This window comes from Theobroma cacao, chromosome 6 (assembly GCF_053813885.1).
Source record: "Theobroma cacao isolate CCN51 chromosome 6, ASM5381388v1, whole genome shotgun sequence".
NCBI classification, from domain to species: Eukaryota; Viridiplantae; Streptophyta; class Magnoliopsida; order Malvales; family Malvaceae; genus Theobroma; species Theobroma cacao.
The window spans coordinates 23,200,017-23,221,017 of record NC_142644.1 but is presented as its reverse complement, the minus strand read 5'-3'; the positions used below and the strand labels follow the sequence as shown (position 1 = coordinate 23,221,017).

The following is a 21,001-nucleotide window of genomic DNA, read 5'->3' as shown; positions in this document are numbered from 1 at the left end:
TTTGTCAGTTAAAATGCAAATTTGTAATTATTCCTTATCCTTTATCTTAAATTCTGTTTTCTTATATCAACTTCAAAAATTTCGTAAGTCTTTTATCATTTTCCTGACTCAATTCTAGATGCTGGGACATGAAGCAGCAAATAATTGGTACAGTGCTTTAGCAAAATGTTAGCCTCAATAATCTAAAGAACCTATCTGATGAACTAGACTGTCGGTTCATTGTTCACACCAAAATGATTAATGACAGACCAAATGTTTTCCTTAACTCATACTTAATGTGTATGCATATGTACTAATCTGAAAACATTGAATCTTTGATAGGAAAAATGAGTTGGAAGGCCTTTTTTTTTTTTTCCAACATCACATGGAACGGTACTATTGCATTTGCATATCTTTTTGTGTGAAAAACTTTCTGTTAAGTTGGCCTTGTTGATGAGTTGGGTTTGGGGACTTTGGGTGAGACTTGCTTTTTAGGCTTTTACCTTATTTCTTATAGCCGTGGGGAGGAAGCTTTTCTTTGGCTTTTTATGGAAACATGTTATTAAGACTTTGCTTTGTGCAGTTTACTCTTTTCAGATCTGTCTATGGGTTAAGAATCTTACTTTCCCTATTTTATTTATCTATTTATTTCTTACCTTTTCTTACCAACACCACTTATTGTTTTTTGGAAAGATAAAGACCTACTTATTATTAAGATGAACAATTTTATCAATGAATCAATATATTGTTGATTAAATGTTGAATTTCAATCTTCCAATAATTTCTTTAGAATATATAAATTAATAAAATGGGTGTACGAATTGAATATGAAAGATACATATATACATTTCTATTCCTTTTAAATAAATTTTGTTCCTTTATACTTATTTGCTGCTTGAAAAGGCATTCTAAGTCAATATTTGTCACGACCCGAAACTCCCATCGAGCCCGTGACAACCGCCGCGACGTCTCAATTTACATTCATTACCCGGAATGTCAACCGAGACCCCGCAAGGCTTTAATATCAGCTTCTCATTTCCCCTGTGGGTAACTGTTTCCAAATACCACATTTTAAAAGATTTTAAACTGTTTCCAACTTAAACAAATGAAATATTAATTTTCGTCTCACAGGGGTATTTTTGTCATTTATCCCAAAAATCTCAAAAATCATCTAAAAATATAGTATGTAAGTGGAAAACACATATTTCTTAATCAAAAATAATTTTGGATGTCTAAAACATTCGTTTAAAATGGAATTATGACTGTTATAATAAAATAAAAATATTCAATAAAATATTCAATTTTCACATAAAACGATATTTTAAGAACACTGCATAAATAATTTTTTATAGCGTAAAAGCAAAATAAATTCTTACATACCGTAATACAGATAACCAAAGTATAGAATTTAATTTACAGTGACACGTGGGCCCACGAATGATCAAAAGTATCAAAAGAAATGAACCTACAGTCTTTGGATGTGGCAAGTTCAACTGTAATCCTTGCCGATATCAGTTATCTACAATCTATTCTGAACCTGAAATGGGTGGAAATGAGGGTGGTGAGATTATAAAATCCCAGTGAGTAAACAAACATCACTCAAAATATCTAAAGTCGAGTAAAAGGAGACTATTAAAACATTTCATCAAACTGTAATTTATCATCTTTCAACTTATTTCAACCAAATGAAATCAATTTATTTAAAGCAAGTAATCAGTATGGCTTATGAATTTCTTAAAAAAGCTTGGCTCATGCCAAAAATTATTATCATACTCAGTTATTTGGGATACCTTGGCCGAGGGCTATCCCAACTGAGTCCGCCAAGGCTATTAGAAAGTCATGTTTTTATTTTGAAAACATAGCCATTCCTTGACGTTGGCCGAGTTCCCCTTCACGAGGTGGTTTGGCGTGAAGTGAACTCTAAAAGTTATACCTCAGGAGTTACCCTACTCGCCTCTCCAACCGAGGTAAAAATATAACAGGATTCCGTGCCCCTCTAATAGGCTAATCCACAGAATCCAGCCCACTGCAGCAGGTCAAACCCACCATACAATAAAATTTTGACAGCATGACAAGGCTAATATATTACTACCCAGCCTACAAGGGTAAAATAAAGCGATTCATATAATTCATAAAAACACAGCCCAGCCAGTCATGCCAATACAATAACATAAGCCATTAATTCAATTTTAAATTTACAACATATCAGTGGTCTCCAATTACTCTATTTTCAAAATCGTTATTTCGTTTCAAGACAATTTATAAAATATTTTCATTTAAACTCATTTTGTTTACAAAACATAAAAATTTACCATTTGAACTGATTTTCATAAAATTCACCAAAACCGAATAAAAACATACTTTAGATAATTAAAATGATGGTAAGGTTACTCACCGTGTCTAGAGTTAGGATTTTCGAAATACTCAGACTATTGGTCCTCGGGTGCAATTCCCTTGCCTTTATCAGAGGACTCACCACCTTGACACAGTGCAAAATCGAGAAATTCACCACATTGGTACTAAATTGAAATTAAACTAATTTAGACTACTAATGCTTGATATGGAATGCAAAAATGTCTAAATTTTTGCCTAAATGCGGTGTTAGCCTATTTCGGTCTTTTACCCGATAAATTGATATACGCGTCCGTTTAAACTCCAAATTAATTTTTTTCAGTTTCTATACCTCAATTGCACCCAAATTGACTTAATGTCCCTCAGTGTGGTGCAAATTATCAGTCCCGATAACAAATTACGAAAATACCCATAGTGGGTAAAAATTTGTATTTTTGCTCCAAAAATTTCCATTATTTTTCTAGGCTCATAATTCATCATTATTCATCATAATTCCTCAAATAACCATCAAGATCAGCAGCCAATATTCCCCTAGAAAATTCAGCATAATGGGTTTCAATGGGAGAAAATTATATTTCTAGCTTATTTTTGCTATATTTCAATATAACTTAACTAAAATCACTTAATTCAATTAAAATCAACCAAAAATCAAGCTCAAAACTCATCCATGGAGGTTTGGCCAGCATGGGTGTCCATACCCACTTTCTAATTTTGCATGGAAATGAGAAAAAAATGCATGGGTAGTGAAAATCACAAGGAAAATCAATGAAATTTACCTTTTTAATGCTTGATTTCTTGATTTCTCTTGATTTTCTCCAAATTTTTCAGGTAGGATTCTTGTTTTTTTTTCCCGTTTTCTCCCCTGGTTTGGACAGCTGAAGAAGATAAGAATTCCGGAATTTTTACCTTTTTAAAGGCTAAAATAATATAATATTATTTTATTCATTTTTTTAATGTTTTATTAATTCCTTAAATTCTAGCCATCCATTTGTTTCCAAATTTTCACCATACACTTGTCCCAAATATCCATAGCTTAGGTAAAATTATCAGACTTATCCAAAGTCTTGGTGGAGTAATTTTTGAAATTTACACTTTTACCCCCGTAAAAGTCAAAAATTACATTTTTGCCCCAAAAATTGAAAAATTGCCCATAGACATATTTTTCATCCCTTATACTCATACCATTCTCCAATTTGTCAAATTTGATCTAAATTCTCTCAAAATCTCAAATTTTATCCGCGAGTGGCAAAATTACGATTTTGCCCCTACACTCTAGAAATCACTGGAATTAAACTTTTTCACTGCCAAACCCTCAAATTATACTCCAATACTCAAATCATACTCCAATAAGTCAAATGGGGCTAAAAAAATTCTTTTCTAAAAATTCCCATTGTGTCCTTGGGTGGCAAATGACCATTTTGCCCCTGGACAGTAAAAATTCTAGTTTGACTTCAAATTGATCCTCGAACTCCAAATCACCATATGAAACCATTCTGGGACTTTAATATTCTTAATTTCATTTTAAATTCTCTATTTGATCTAGTTCGAGACTTAAATTAACTTAATTGTACCATTTGGTACATTGTCGTCTTTTAACGATTTTTCTTTCAGGGCTTTCCAAGTATGCAAGCATATTGTCAATCATATGAATGACATGGAAAGTATTTTATAAGATCGGGCTTAACAATATTTTCCATTTAAAAGCTTGACAATGAAAGGCTTTCAGAATATGACAGGCTGATAGCGTGTATCCAGATATACACATCATATGAAATTTTAATAAGTTAAAATAATTAAAATACATTATTTTATTTGAAAAAGAATAATTTATTTTAATAAAATAAATCCTCATTCACATTTAATTCCCATTCACATTTCACAACTAAATTTTCAAATAAAATTATTTTATTTTATTTAAAAAATAAAATTATTTTATTTTATTTAAAAAATAAAATAAACTTAATTTCAAATAAAATAATTTCTTAGTGCTATTCCCTAGAAGACTTAATTGCAAACTTTTTCAAACAAAGGAAAAAATACGTCTACACAATTATAATTTTATTAGGCTTTTGAGGGGTGTAGGTGTTTTAATGCCCGCATAAAAATTATTTTATTAAGCTTATTTTATGTGGTATGTACATTGTTAATGGTAAATGAGATGTGTAAGAAGCTTAAAACTCAACTATAAGTTCAAGTCCATATTTGACGAAATTAACTAGATATTTTCAACCCATATATTGTATACAATATAAAGTTAAATTCATTTCATAATACAACTATAAAAACATGGAAGGATCGTTCAACACCCATATTTTTAATTTTCCTTCTAATAAAAGTTCAATATATAGATAGCATTAAATCATTGAATCTTACCTTCTTCCTCTTTACTCACCCGTATAAAAGATAAAAATCAAAAGTCAAAATAAGGATGTGTTTGGTGTTAGTTTTGTTTTGAATTTTTTGTTTTTGTTTTCACTCTTCTTAGAACTAACTTCTTTACCGTTATGGGGTGAGTGAATAGTACTTTCACACTTCATCATTGTCAATCTTTTAATTTTACACGTTTTTATTGCCATATGGCTTTAATATTTTTTGTACATAATAAAATAGATTAGAATATTTATTTTTTGCAGTTATGGTTCGTTTGTGTTTGAGAAGAGATGCTGAACGACGAAAAAGGCTACTAGCTATGTTTAAATTTTATATGGAGATTTGTCATGCTGTTAGTTCATTCTTGACTTTATTGTCAACAGCGTCAACTTTATGTACTTATAAGCCAAGAGTAAGATCTTATACATTAGATTTTGCTGCAAATCGAGAATATGTGAGGCGACTTGTGTATGATAATGATATTTCATGTATTTCACAAATTAGGATGAATAGGGAAGCCTTTTTTAAATTATGTGAAATGTTAGAAAGTATTGGAGGGTTGAAGTCAACAAAGAATATACTTGTAGATGAGCAAGTAGCAATATTCTTACATATTATTGCTCATCATGTTAAGAATCGAGTAATTAGTTTAAATTTTAGAAGGTCGGGTGAGTCAATTAGTAGGCACTTTCATAATGTTTTAAATGCAGTCCTGAAATTGCAAGAACATTTGTTTAGAAAACCTGAGCCCATTCCAACAAACTCAACAGACAATCGGTGGAAGTGGTTTAAGGTAGATTATTGATCTTCTAACTTTTTGTAACTATATATATACAAGACATTAATAGGTTTACTTATTAGTAATTCATTACATCCGATTTGTAGAATTGTTTAGGTGCTCTAGATGGGACATACATCAGAGTTAAGGTGCCAAGTGCAGATAAACCTAGATATCGCACTCGTAAAGGGGATATTGCAACAAATATGTTAGGTGTATGTACACCTGACATGCAATTTGTCTTTGTTCTTCCTGGTTGGGAAGGGTCTGTAGTTGATAGCAGAGTTCTTCGAGATGCACTAAGGAGAAAAAATGGACTTAAAGTGCCTCATGGTAAGCTTTCCTATGATAATGGGAAGGTATTTCAAATTATGTACTATATGATTATTCAATTTAAATAAGTAAATAACTTATTTAGTTTGTTTTATATAGGTTGTTACTATCTAGTTGATGCGGGCTATACAAATTGTGAGGGTTTTCTTGCAACGATATCATTTAAATGAATGGCGTCAAGGCCATGAACCAAGCAATCCTGAAGAATTTTTTAATATGAAACATGCTGCTGCTCGCAATGTTATAGAAATATGTTTTGGATTATTAAAAATGAGGTGGGGTATCCTTAGGAGTCCATCATTTTATCCGATTCGGATACATAATCGGATTATTATAGCTTGTTGTTTGCTTCATAATTTCTTTAGGAGGGAGATGAGTTTTGACCCTATTGAAGTGGATTTAGGAGAATATGTTGAAACCAACATAGCAGTTGATGAGGATTTTATAAGTACTATTGATCCTACTGATGTTTGGGGTAATTTCAGAATGGAATTAGCAAATCAGATGTTCAATGAATGGCAAGCATCTAGGCAAAATGATGATTGACATTTGTTAGGCATATTGATACTGAAGGACTGTTGCTGGGTTTCTTTCCTCAGTTAAATTCAAGTTGTACTTTTTTTTTAATTTGTTTTTAATGTCTTATTATTTTATCAATTGTTGTTGTTAATTGTGTTGTTTATATTGTACTTTTTATCATGTGAATAAAGTTTGACCAATTTTAATATATTATTGGATATATGTCTTTATTTTTAATTTTTTTTGCATTCTAATAATATTTTTTATAATTAAATATTTGGTGTATGGTAGAAAACAATGTCCACATCTTCAGCACTAGCTTCTCAAAGTTCAAAGGGAACCAAAAGAAAATGGAATTTTCATGAAGATGTTGCACTTGTTACAGCTTTGATTGATTTGCACAATATAGGAAAATACAATGCAAACACTGGGTTTAGAGGGGGTTATTTAATAGAACTTGAAAATATGCTTGTAACAAAATTACCAGATGCAAACTTGAAGGCGAAGCCTCATATAGAGTCTAGAATAAAGACTTTGAAAAAAGAATGGGCTATTATATATGATATGGTGCAAGGGACACATACTAGTGGATTTGGGTGGGATGATCAAAGGAACATGGTTGTTGCTGATGATCCTATATGGGAATATTACATACAGGTACATTTTTGAGTTTGGGTTATTTAATTATTTTCATATTAGTTTCTTACTAATAATATAACTAATAGTTTTTTTTTTTGTTATTAGAGTCATAAGGAGGCTGCCCCTTTTAGAAGAAAGAGTTTTCCCTTCTTCAATGAGCTAAGTATAATTTATGCAAGAGATCGTGCAACAGGGAAAGATGCACAAACTGCAGCAGATATCCTTGAAGAAATGCAGGACTGTAATGATACAATCAATGAGGAAATTGAAGGTGAAAACCTAGCTGGATATAATTTTGAGGATGAGGATTTTTCCAATATTCAACCTCAAACTTCAGCTCCCAGAAGGGACACAACTTCAACAAGGAAGAGGAAAAGGCTAAATGAGACGGGTGATCCCATCACATCTGAATCAATTATTGCTTCTGCAACGATATTGGGTGAAAACATAAAAGAGGCTGGAATTGAGTTTAGCAGAAGTGTTGGGGCAGAGGTGAACATCCAACAAAAAGCTCAAGAGTTGGATGGGATTTTAAGTCAAGTAGAGGGATTGACAGCGATGGAAAGGGTTTTAGCTTCAATTAAACTTCCAGAATCTCCAACTCTTATGAATGTGTTTTTTAGTATTGATCCTGATCGAAGACTTGAATGGCTGAGGACATTTCTTGCTGACCGTTGAGCTTGGATGAATCTAAAACTTTTTGTAAAGGTAAGTTCCAGAGATTGTAACTTTTGGGCACTTGTGCTTGATGTTGATATTAATTATGAGGTTCATTAACAAGTCAAAATCCTTTTGAATTGACAGTTATGTTAGTAGTTGTATAAGGGTGATATTATTGTAGCGACTTTATTTGTTTTATGCATGTTGTAAGTTAGTGTAATAGGATGAATATTCATCCATTAATTTCAAGGTCAGTGTATTTTTCTGAACTAGACATGATTTGTAGATTATATGTACTAATATTTTCATTTAAAAGGCATTTAGTATTACAAGGCTCTTTTAATATTTATAGCATCTCCATGCTAATATGCTTTAGTTAAAATGGTAAATTGTCATTTTCTTGCCAGATATGGAATGCAAATAATAAATTGAAAGACACGGTATTTCTCTATTTGCCATTTATGTTTCCGCAGCACCCAATGTTGGGTTCAAAAAAATGATTTTCTTCTTTTTTTAAAAGGGTTTATGAATTTGCATTTAATCTATCAAAAGACATAATTTACATTTTTTTTTAGAAAAAAATGATTCATAATATATGAAAATAATTCATAATATATGAAGAATTGGCTTAAAAAAAATCTATACACAAATTTAATTGATTATGATAGATAAAATATAATATAATTAAATTATATTTTTAAATAATTATCTATTTATAAAAATATGTGATTAAATTATAATTATTTTTAGTAATTGGGGAAAAATATAATTATGATGGATAATTATCTTTTGGGATAAATGTGTATTTAAATGATAATAGGGATAATTTTATTTTTTTATGAAAATAATTGTTAATATGGTCAAGGGTATTTTTGTCTTTTTATCACCTATTCCTTTCTTATTCCAATCTTATTTCTACCAACCAAACACTGTAATAAGTCATAATAGCAATTCCTGCTCTATTCCATTCACAATACCAAACAAAGTAATAACTATTCTATTCTATTCCTACTTTATTCTATTCCCATAGAATAGCAATTCTATTATATTCCTGCCTATTCCGCGAACCAAACGTGCTGTAAATGTGGAATTGGTAGCTTAAGGTTAAATGACTTGGAAATGTTGAATCTATTCTAAGTGCCATATGAAGTTCTATAATTGAGACTAATTACAAATTACTTGAAAGATCAATTTAAAAGTTTATTCGGTTCAAAGTGTGGCCTATGATATGAATGATCAATCTTGAAGGTGATCTCCCCAGAGTAAGGAATTTAGAAAATGTTGATGCTTGGATATACACTAAGAGAGAGAGCTTCTGCATCCTAAGTTTAAGACAACTTTGATCTTATGATCGCAAAGGTAAGGTGTAATAACTAAGCAAATTTTTCGCTTAACAAATGTGATTGGTTATTGATGGATAAAGTCAAGATCTTAACATTTAGTGGTGTACAATTTGATAATTATGTATTTAAGAGTTATTTGGAGACAATTCCTTCATCAAATTTGCACTAAATGCTATGGTAAAGGCATATCAATGTTAATATGAAAATGTATCCAGGAATGATCTTAACATATCACCAAAAGAGAATTAAACATGTTGAAATTAATGTTCTAATAGTGTGCATATGATCGAAAGCTAGTTTGTAAGTTATAGTTTTCATGATCATGAAATATATAAAGATTATCAATATATGGACATACACTTGGAGTTGTAATTTACAAGTTTGGAGTATTTAAGATATGATTAAATGGAATTAGCATTAGTTAAGGTACGTAAATCTTCTAATTAAATTCTATGGAGTATGCATGATAGTAGAATGGAGGAATATAGTGCTGTGATACTATATGGTGAAGTTGCTATACAATATGGAAATAGTGTTCTAAAGTGAGATTTATTGACTGATGATAAGTGATGGGCAATTTGAGATACATGTAGCTATGAATAAATTTGGAGATTTTTGCTTGAGCAAACTCGTACTAAATGTTATGGTAAAGACATATCAATGTTAGTGGCAAAATAAATACGTTAAATCAATGTTATGATCGCACATTTGTGATAGAAAGTTAGTCTTGCTAATTGTGGTATAGACTTAGAGGGAAGCCACACGATTGTGAATAATTGAGGTAGTAGCTTTAAAGGTGGAAGAGTTGCTAGGATAAAGTGAATTCAAACAGTTACAACACCACAGTACTGACTATCAAACTCTTTCACGTTAAGAACCCCTAATGGCTAGAAAGCAAGGATAAACTGTAAGCGGCATAAAGATGAAACTCACGAGTTGAAATATGGTTATAGGTTTTGATGCTAAGCTTTGTTGTTGGAGTCTTAAGTGCATTGGGGAGGTATTAAGATAAAGATGATGAGTGAAATTGCAGAGTTTCTTTATTGCCTTATATATGGGCATGTAAGAGAAAGAAAAGTTAGAGAGTTTTTGAGATGGCTACATAAAAAAAAAATAAATAAATAAATTAACATGTGGAGTATTAAGATGAACAATATGTTGACTAAAGTCAAATCTTAAGAAATAAAGTAAATCTTGTAAAAGGTTAAAGAGGAAGTGAGGGAAAGGTTAGATGTCACGACCCGAAACTCCCCATCGAGCTCGTGACAATCGCCGCGAAGCCTCGACAAACATTCTTCACCCCGAATGTCGATCGAAACCTCGCAAGGCTCTCGTATCAGCTTTCGCACTTCCCCGGTGAGCAATAGTTAACAAATAATCAAAATACGAAGGATTACAAATCATTTCTGTCACGACCCGGAACTCCCATCGAGCCAGTGACAACCGCCGCAACGTCCCGATAAGCACTCATTACCCCGAATGCCGATCGAAACCCCGCAAGGCTTAGCATCAACTTCCGCATCTCCCCGGTGAGCGACAATTAGATAAATCTCGCATTTCAAGAAAACATAAGTTGGTTCCAACTCAAAACAATAAAATATTATTTTCTAGCTCACAGGGGCATTTTCGTCAATTTTTTTTTTTAAAATTTTGAAATCCGAAAAATGTAATATGTAAGTGGAAACACATATTTCATGATTTAAATTAAATTTTGAAGTCTACAACATTCATTTAAAGTAAAATTATAGCTATTTGAATATAATAAAAACATTAAATAAAATATTCTATTTTCTTAAAACACAATATTTTCAAAGTCTTCCTAAAATAACTTTTGTAGCGTAAAAGTAAAATAAATTCAGTTATATAGTAATAAAGATAATTAAAGTATGAAATTTCGTTTACAGTGACACGTGGGCCCCTAACTAACCAAGAAAGTGTAGAGCTACGAACCCTTACTTCCTATGATGCAACTTCGAGATTAATTCTCGTCTTAATCAACTATCAACAAACTGTCCTGAGCCTGAAAAATGGATAGGAAGAGGGGTGAGATTAAATAATCCCAGTGAGTAAACAATTACCATCAAAAGCATCTAAAGCCGAGTAGATGGAGACAATATAAAAACGTTATATCTCAATAATGTTCATAACACAAAATTCGTTTCAATCTATACCAAATAATTTCTTTTCATCAAAATTTCCCCGACTTATGAATTTTTTTAAACTTGGCCCCTGCCAATATCATTCTCGCGGGTACCTTCGTCAAGGTATCCCACTGAGACCGCCAAGGCTGTTCAATGACCCATACCCATAAACATGTTTTCACATCTGACACACAGCCGTTCCTTGGCGTTGGCTGAGTCTCACTCTCACGTGGTGGCCCGAACGTGAGGTGCACTCAAATCATACCTCAGGAGATACTTCACCCAACATCTCCCCCTGGAGGTAAGTATATAATTGAGTTACCGTGCCCCTCTCATAGGCAGTCCACGGAAACCCCCACCACTGCAGTGACCGTTTAATATACCACCAGACCCATAAAAATTTCAGTAGCATAATATGGCGAATAAAATGTAATCTAGTCTACCAAGACCAATCCAAAACTGTTCATGTATTTCATGCCAACCTCAAAAATTTAGTCATCATGCTATCATAGTGTCATAAGCCACAATTTCAATAACATATAAAATCATAAATTTCAACACAGTCTCCATATACTCAATTTTCCCAAAACAATATTAGTTTTCAAAACCAGTATAAATCTCATTTTTTATTAAAAAACATTTTAATTGGAAAACATAATATTTTATAATTTAAATTCACCATTCAATAAAAGCATCAAACAAGTATAATAACTCTAGATATTTAAGACGATAAATTGTCCACTCACAGTTCTAGGAGTCGATGTACTCCTAATCTCAGTCTTCAAGCACAATGTTGGTACTTTTACCAGTGTAATTTGCTCACCACCTATCCACAATGTACAATACATAATTCACCACATCAATGCTTGACCATTATAAAATCAATTCAGGCTCGGTATATATGCATGATATGACATGCAACTTATCCGACTACCGCTTAAATGCGGTGCTAACCTAATTCGGCCTATTACTCGATTAAATTACTAACACGTCCAATTTAATCTCAAATTAATTTTTTTCAATTTCTATACCTCAATTGCACCCAAATTGACTTAATGTCCCTCAGTGTGGTGCAAATTATCAGTCTCGATAACAAATTACGAAAATACCCCTAATGGGTAAAAATTCGTATTTTTGCTCTGAAAATTTCTATTATTTTTCTAGACTCATAATTCATCATTATTCATCATAATTGCTCAAGTAAACATCAAGATCATCAGCCAATATTCCCCTAGAAAATTCAGCCAATAATGGTAATGGAGGAAAATAAATTCTTTTCTTGTTGTTTTGTTCCTAAATATGCTAAACTAACTTAAAACACTAACATAACTTAAAATCAAATTAATCTAACAAGTTTCTCTCTCCTAACCCATTTTTCCAGAATTGAATTCATCCTCAAATCACATGATTCAACCATGAAAAATGATGGAAAATGCATGGGAAAGGTAAAGCACAAGACAAATTTAAGAAATGTTACCTTTTTTCACTTGATTTTTGAATTTCCACCTATTTTCCCTTTAAATTTCTTAGCTAGGGTTTTATTTTCTCCTTTCTCTCTCTTGTTTCTTGCTTGGCCGAATGTTGAAGAAGAAGAATGGGTGGGCTGATTTTTTTATGCCTTTTTTATTGTTTAATGAAATAATATTATTTTATTCATATTTTAAATATTTTATTAATTCATTTTTTTTTTCTAGCCATCCATTTGTCCTACTTTTTCCACCATGCATTCCCTTTGACTTATCCAAGTCTTAAGTGAAATTTCCAGATTTTTCCAAAGTTTTGGTGAAGTAATTTTTGATATTTACACTTTTGCCCCCGTAAAAATCAAAAATTACTTTTTTGCCCCAAAAACTGAAAAATTGTCCATAGACATATTTTTTATCCCTTATACTTATATCATTCCCCAATTTGTCAAATGTGATCTAAATTCTCTCAAAATCTCAAATTTTATCCGCAGATGGAACAATTACAATTTTACCCTTATATAGTGAAAATTTCAATTTGACTCCGAATTGATCCTCGAACTCCTAATTACCATTTTGAGTCATCCCTGAACTGTGAAACTCTTAATTTCACCTTAAAATTCCTATTTGAACTAGTTCGAGGCTTAATCGACTTAATGATACCATTAGAGGCAATATCGTCTTTTAACGATTTCTCGAACTTCCTAAATATACAAACATTCTATCGAGCATGTGAATGATATTATAATTATTTTACAAAGCAGGGTTTGACAACACTACCCCCCTTAAAATAAAATTTTGTCCTCAAAATTTCACTTATTAACTCAAAGAAAAGGCGGGGTATTATCTTTTATTCGATGCTCAACTTCTCCTGTTATCTCCTTTATAGGGAATCTTAATTCACTAAAAATCATTCTTTATTTTAGTTAATCACAATATCACCCCACATATGTGTATATGCTTTATAATCCCATTTATGCATCCAAGATCTCTCTTGATTTAATCATCGCATATGATGCAGTATCATAATTCCTCAGAGTCATCCCTTTGTCCTTAATCATCTTTCGTGCCTCTATATTGCTTTGTATCCTTCTTGTATTTCAACATCAATTTATTGCTTAAGATTTAAGTTCATTTGAACTTTGTATACCTCAAGTATTTTTGAGTTCTAATTTCCACAATATAGTAAGAAATTCTTACAACCATATTCCATATGAACTCATTTACTATATTATTCTTGAAACCTTTATTTACACGTCCATCACTTGGTATTTACATCCCCTATCACTATTTTACACCTTCGTCTAACTTTTCACTCACTTTCTCCAAATCGGGCTCGTGCTTCATCTTCTGTTACAGCGAAAACTCTTGTTGAAGAACGAGTCAATGGCCTCAAAGGTGGTTGTGCTGGGGTGTTGCTACCCATTTCAGATCGTACAGTTACCCCCTGCCTCGGGTGTACTCCAGAGGAATCTCTCCTCTGCATATCCGTATGAGTTAGTGGGGATGAAGCAGCTACTGTAGCCCGTCCTAACTGTGGGCAGTCACTCCTAATGTGGCCCGGCTGGTCACAATGAAAGCATCTTATGCCCCAACACTCCCCAACATGATATCTCCCACATTTTTCGCATTTATTTAAACCTCCAAAACTCTTCTCGGAAGTACTACTCATCCCAGACCTGTTAAATCTCGAAGGTCTCTGCTGTAACTGTGAAAGTGGGGGTCGAGGAGATATCACCGGAACAGAAACAATATTCTCAGAAGCAAATGTGTCCCTACCTCTTTTGGGCAGTTGACTAGAGGATACATTCGGGTTTCTCCTCTTTGCAAACTCAGCTCGCATTCTCCGATTTTCATTCGTGAGTTTTTCGACCCTTAAAGCCATCTGTACAACTTCTTTATGAGGCTCCCGACTTGTCACATTCATCCTCTCTCTGATCTCGTTACGGAGCCCTTCTTCAAAATAACTAGCTTGATCTTGCTCAGACTTCACCAGGTCTGGCACATATGACATCAGCTCATTGAAACGAGCCTCGTACTCTTCTATGGTTAAATTCCCTTGTTGTAAACTTAGGAATTCTCTCTTCTTCTCTTTTTGATGAAAGTAGGTGTAGTATTGACCGTCGAATTCTTGTAGGAAGTCTATCCAAGTCAACGAAGTAATGGAACGTGATTTTACCGAGCTCCACCATGTACGAGCCTTCTTCTCTAGTAATCTTGTGGCCACCATTAACTTCATATCATCATCCAATTTCATATCCACAAATGTCTCCGTTACCTGAGTAATCCAATCTTTAGCTGCGGTTGCATCCAAATCACCAACAAAAGAAGTGCAACCCAGCTGCCTAGCTTCCTTAAGCTTTTTGGAAATGGAGACATCTGGCACTGGTGGTGGAACAAGAGGTGGTGGTGGTGGCACTGGAGATACTGCTGGGGGAACAGTATGAGGGACTCGACCAGCTTGAGCTTGGCCCATAATGACATTAAGAAAAGCTGCTAATGCTTGGACTGCCTCAAGAGACATGGCATGAACACCAGGAGTAGCAGTAGGTGGTGGAGGAGGTGGAGGAATCTCAGTAGGCTCAACAACAGGTGCTGCTCGAAAAGTAGGTGCAGCAGACTCCCTTTCCACGGGATCTGGCTGACTAAGTCTAGCACGGCCTCTTCCCCTCCCTACTGACCTATAGAGAGGTGGACGTCCACGTCGAGGAGGCATGGTACTCTACAATAAGAAATGGAATAGACTTAGATGACTTTAAATTCTATATGCAACTAACTCGATATAACCTAACTTAACTTGACTTACTTAACTTAACTTAACTTGGGCCACGCAGTGTCAGTGTGGATTTCTTAAAACAACTTTAAAATCAAAAACTTTGAAATCCAAAGCTTTAAAATCAAAATCTTTGATCTTTAAACCATGCTCTGATACCAATCTAATTGTCACGACCCGGAACTCCCATCGAGCCAGTGACAACCGCCGCAACGTCCCGATAAGCACTCATTACCCCGAATGCCGATCGAAACCCCGCAAGGCTTAGCATCAACTTCCGCATCTCCCCGGTGAGCGACAATTAGATAAATCTCGCATTTCAAGAAAACATAAGTTGGTTCCAACTCAAAACAATAAAATATTATTTTCTAGCTCACAGGGGCATTTTCGTCAATTTTTTTTTTTAAAATTTTGAAATCCGAAAAATGTAATATGTAAGTGGAAACACATATTTCATGATTTAAATTAAATTTTGAAGTCTACAACATTCATTTAAAGTAAAATTATAGCTATTTGAATATAATAAAAACATTAAATAAAATATTCTATTTTCTTAAAACACAATATTTTCAAAGTCTTCCTAAAATAACTTTTGTAGCGTAAAAGTAAAATAAATTCAGTTATATAGTAATAAAGATAATTAAAGTATGAAATTTCGTTTACAGTGACACGTGGGCCCCTAACTAACCAAGAAAGTGTAGAGCTACGAACCCTTACTTCCTATGATGCAACTTCGAGATTAATTCTCGTCTTAATCAACTATCAACAAACTGTCCTGAGCCTGAAAAATGGATAGGAAGAGGGGTGAGATTAAATAATCCCAGTGAGTAAACAATTACCATCAAAAGCATCTAAAGCCGAGTAGATGGAGACAATATAAAAACGTTATATCTCAATAATGTTCATAACACAAAATTCGTTTCAATCTATACCAAATAATTTCTTTTCATCAAAATTTCCCCGACTTATGAATTTTTTTAAACTTGGCCCCTGCCAATATCATTCTCGCGGGTACCTTCGTCAAGGTATCCCACTGAGACCGCCAAGGCTGTTCAATGACCCATACCCATAAACATGTTTTCACATCTGACACACAGCCGTTCCTTGGCGTTGGCTGAGTCTCACTCTCACGTGGTGGCCCGAACGTGAGGTGCACTCAAATCATACCTCAGGAGATACTTCACCCAACATCTCCCCCTGGAGGTAAGTATATAATTGAGTTACCGTGCCCCTCTCATAGGCAGTCCACGGAAACCCCCACCACTGCAGTGACCGTTTAATATACCACCAGACCCATAAAAATTTCAGTAGCATAATATGGCGAATAAAATGTAATCTAGTCTACCAAGACCAATCCAAAACTGTTCATGTATTTCATGCCAACCTCAAAAATTTAGTCATCATGCTATCATAGTGTCATAAGCCACAATTTCAATAACATATAAAATCATAAATTTCAACACAGTCTCCATATACTCAATTTTCCCAAAACAATATTAGTTTTCAAAACCAGTATAAATCTCATTTTTTATTAAAAAACATTTTAATTGGAAAACATAATATTTTATAATTTAAATTCACCATTCAATAAAAGCATCAAACAAGTATAATAACTCTAGATATTTAAGACGATAAATTGTCCACTCACAGTTCTAGGAGTCGATGTACTCCTAATCTCAGTCTTCAAGCACAATGTTGGTACTTTTACCAGTGTAATTTGCTCACCACCTATCCACAATGTACAATACATAATTCACCACATCAATGCTTGACCATTATAAAATCAATTCAGGCTCGGTATATATGCATGATATGACATGCAACTTATCCGACTACCGCTTAAATGCGGTGCTAACCTAATTCGGCCTATTACTCGATTAAATTACTAACACGTCCAATTTAATCTCAAATTAATTTTTTTCAATTTCTATACCTCAATTGCACCCAAATTGACTTAATGTCCCTCAGTGTGGTGCAAATTATCAGTCTCGATAACAAATTACGAAAATACCCCTAATGGGTAAAAATTCGTATTTTTGCTCTGAAAATTTCTATTATTTTTCTAGACTCATAATTCATCATTATTCATCATAATTGCTCAAGTAAACATCAAGATCATCAGCCAATATTCCCCTAGAAAATTCAGCCAATAATGGTAATGGAGGAAAATAAATTCTTTTCTTGTTGTTTTGTTCCTAAATATGCTAAACTAACTTAAAACACTAACATAACTTAAAATCAAATTAATCTAACAAGTTTCTCTCTCCTAACCCATTTTTCCAGAATTGAATTCATCCTCAAATCACATGATTCAACCATGAAAAATGATGGAAAATGCATGGGAAAGGTAAAGCACAAGACAAATTTAAGAAATGTTACCTTTTTTCACTTGATTTTTGAATTTCCACCTATTTTCCCTTTAAATTTCTTAGCTAGGGTTTTATTTTCTCCTTTCTCTCTCTTGTTTCTTGCTTGGCCGAATGTTGAAGAAGAAGAATGGGTGGGCTGATTTTTTTATGCCTTTTTTATTGTTTAATGAAATAATATTATTTTATTCATATTTTAAATATTTTATTAATTCATTTTTTTTTTCTAGCCATCCATTTGTCCTACTTTTTCCACCATGCATTCCCTTTGACTTATCCAAGTCTTAAGTGAAATTTCCAGATTTTTCCAAAGTTTTGGTGAAGTAATTTTTGATATTTACACTTTTGCCCCCGTAAAAATCAAAAATTACTTTTTTGCCCCAAAAACTGAAAAATTGTCCATAGACATATTTTTTATCCCTTATACTTATATCATTCCCCAATTTGTCAAATGTGATCTAAATTCTCTCAAAATCTCAAATTTTATCCGCAGATGGAACAATTACAATTTTACCCTTATATAGTGAAAATTTCAATTTGACTCCGAATTGATCCTCGAACTCCTAATTACCATTTTGAGTCATCCCTGAACTGTGAAACTCTTAATTTCACCTTAAAATTCCTATTTGAACTAGTTCGAGGCTTAATCGACTTAATGATACCATTAGAGGCAATATCGTCTTTTAACGATTTCTCGAACTTCCTAAATATACAAACATTCTATCGAGCATGTGAATGATATTATAATTATTTTACAAAGCAGGGTTTGACAACACTACCCCCCTTAAAATAAAATTTTGTCCTCAAAATTTCACTTATTAACTCAAAGAAAAGGCGGGGTATTATCTTTTATTCGATGCTCAACTTCTCCTGTTATCTCCTTTATAGGGAATCTTAATTCACTAAAAATCATTCTTTATTTTAGTTAATCACAATATCACCCCACATATGTGTATATGCTTTATAATCCCATTTATGCATCCAAGATCTCTCTTGATTTAATCATCGCATATGATGCAGTATCATAATTCCTCAGAGTCATCCCTTTGTCCTTAATCATCTTTCGTGCCTCTATATTGCTTTGTATCCTTCTTGTATTTCAACATCAATTTATTGCTTAAGATTTAAGTTCATTTGAACTTTGTATACCTCAAGTATTTTTGAGTTCTAATTTCCACAATATAGTAAGAAATTCTTACAACCATATTCCATATGAACTCATTTACTATATTATTCTTGAAACCTTTATTTACACGTCCATCACTTGGTATTTACATCCCCTATCACTATTTTACACCTTCGTCTAACTTTTCACTCACTTTCTCCAAATCGGGCTCGTGCTTCATCTTCTGTTACAGCGAAAACTCTTGTTGAAGAACGAGTCAATGGCCTCAAAGGTGGTTGTGCTGGGGTGTTGCTACCCATTTCAGATCGTACAGTTACCCCCTGCCTCGGGTGTACTCCAGAGGAATCTCTCCTCTGCATATCCGTATGAGTTAGTGGGGATGAAGCAGCTACTGTAGCCCGTCCTAACTGTGGGCAGTCACTCCTAATGTGGCCCGGCTGGTCACAATGAAAGCATCTTATGCCCCAACACTCCCCAACATGATATCTCCCACATTTTTCGCATTTATTTAAACCTCCAAAACTCTTCTCGGAAGTACTACTCATCCCAGACCTGTTAAATCTCGAAGGTCTCTGCTGTAACTGTGAAAGTGGGGGTCGAGGAGATATCACCGGAACAGAAACAATATTCTCAGAAGCAAATGTGTCCCTACCTCTTTTGGGCAGTTGACTAGAGGATACATTCGGGTTTCTCCTCTTTGCAAACTCAGCTCGCATTCTCCGATTTTCATTCGTGAGTTTTTCGACCCTTAAAGCCATCTGTACAACTTCTTTATGAGGCTCCCGACTTGTCACATTCATCCTCTCTCTGATCTCGTTACGGAGCCCTTCTTCAAAATAACTAGCTTGATCTTGCTCAGACTTCACCAGGTCTGGCACATATGACATCAGCTCATTGAAACGAGCCTCGTACTCTTCTATGGTTAAATTCCCTTGTTGTAAACTTAGGAATTCTCTCTTCTTCTCTTTTTGATGAAAGTAGGTGTAGTATTGACCGTCGAATTCTTGTAGGAAGTCTATCCAAGTCAACGAAGTAATGGAACGTGATTTTACCGAGCTCCACCATGTACGAGCCTTCTTCTCTAGTAATCTTGTGGCCACCATTAACTTCATATCATCATCCAATTTCATATCCACAAATGTCTCCGTTACCTGAGTAATCCAATCTTTAGCTGCGGTTGCATCCAAATCACCAACAAAAGAAGTGCAACCCAGCTGCCTAGCTTCCTTAAGCTTTTTGGAAATGGAGACATCTGGCACTGGTGGTGGAACAAGAGGTGGTGGTGGTGGCACTGGAGATACTGCTGGGGGAACAGTATGAGGGACTCGACCAGCTTGAGCTTGGCCCATAATGACATTAAGAAAAGCTGCTAATGCTTGGACTGCCTCAAGAGACATGGCATGAACACCAGGAGTAGCAGTAGGTGGTGGAGGAGGTGGAGGAATCTCAGTAGGCTCAACAACAGGTGCTGCTCGAAAAGTAGGTGCAGCAGACTCCCTTTCCACGGGATCTGGCTGACTAAGTCTAGCACGGCCTCTTCCCCTCCCTACTGACCTATAGAGAGGTGGACGTCCACGTCGAGGAGGCATGGTACTCTACAATAAGAAATGGAATAGACTTAGATGACTTTAAATTCTATATGCAACTAACTCGATATAACCTAACTTAACTTGACTTACTTAACTTAACTTAACTTGGGCCACGCAGTGTCAGTGTGGATTTCTTAAAACAACTTTAAAATCAAAAACTTTGAAATCCAAAGCTTTAAAATCAAAATCTTTGATCTTTAAACCATGCTCTGATACCAATCTAATTGTCACGACCCGGAACTCCCATCGAGCCAGTGACAACCGCCGCAACGTCCCGATAAGCACTCATTACCCCGAATGCCGATCGAAACCCCGCAAGGCTTAGCATCAACTTCCGCATCTCCCCGGTGAGCGACAATTAGATAAATCTCGCATTTCAAGAAAACATAAGTTGGTTCCAACTCAAAACAATAAAATATTATTTTCTAGCTCACAGGGGCATTTTCGTCAATTTTTTTTTTTAAAATTTTGAAATCCGAAAAATGTAATATGTAAGTGGAAACACATATTTCATGATTTAAATTAAATTTTGAAGTCTACAACATTCATTTAAAGTAAAATTATAGCTAT

General features: G+C 34.0%; 2 long non-coding RNA genes across 2 annotated transcripts in view; both read right to left on the bottom strand.

Annotated features, from left to right (window-relative positions):
- LOC148762202 (uncharacterized) overlaps window positions 1-17,820 on the bottom strand; it is a 36,830-nt gene extending 19,010 nt beyond the window's left edge. The window contains exons 1-3 of the long non-coding RNA XR_016027137.1: window positions 17,730-17,820; window positions 16,999-17,078; window positions 11,861-11,940 (exon numbers count right to left, since the gene is read on the bottom strand). This is a non-coding gene — a long non-coding RNA (uncharacterized LOC148762202). The remainder of the gene's footprint in view (window positions 1-11,860; window positions 11,941-16,998; window positions 17,079-17,729) is intronic.
- Window positions 1,366-3,177, bottom strand: LOC148762203 (uncharacterized). The gene is made up of 3 exons (XR_016026943.1): window positions 3,108-3,177; window positions 2,375-2,458; window positions 1,366-1,516 (listed from the first exon to the last, which is right to left on the bottom strand). It is a non-coding gene; the product is annotated as an uncharacterized LOC148762203 (long non-coding RNA).
- Window positions 17,821-21,001: the final 3,181 nt, after the last annotated feature.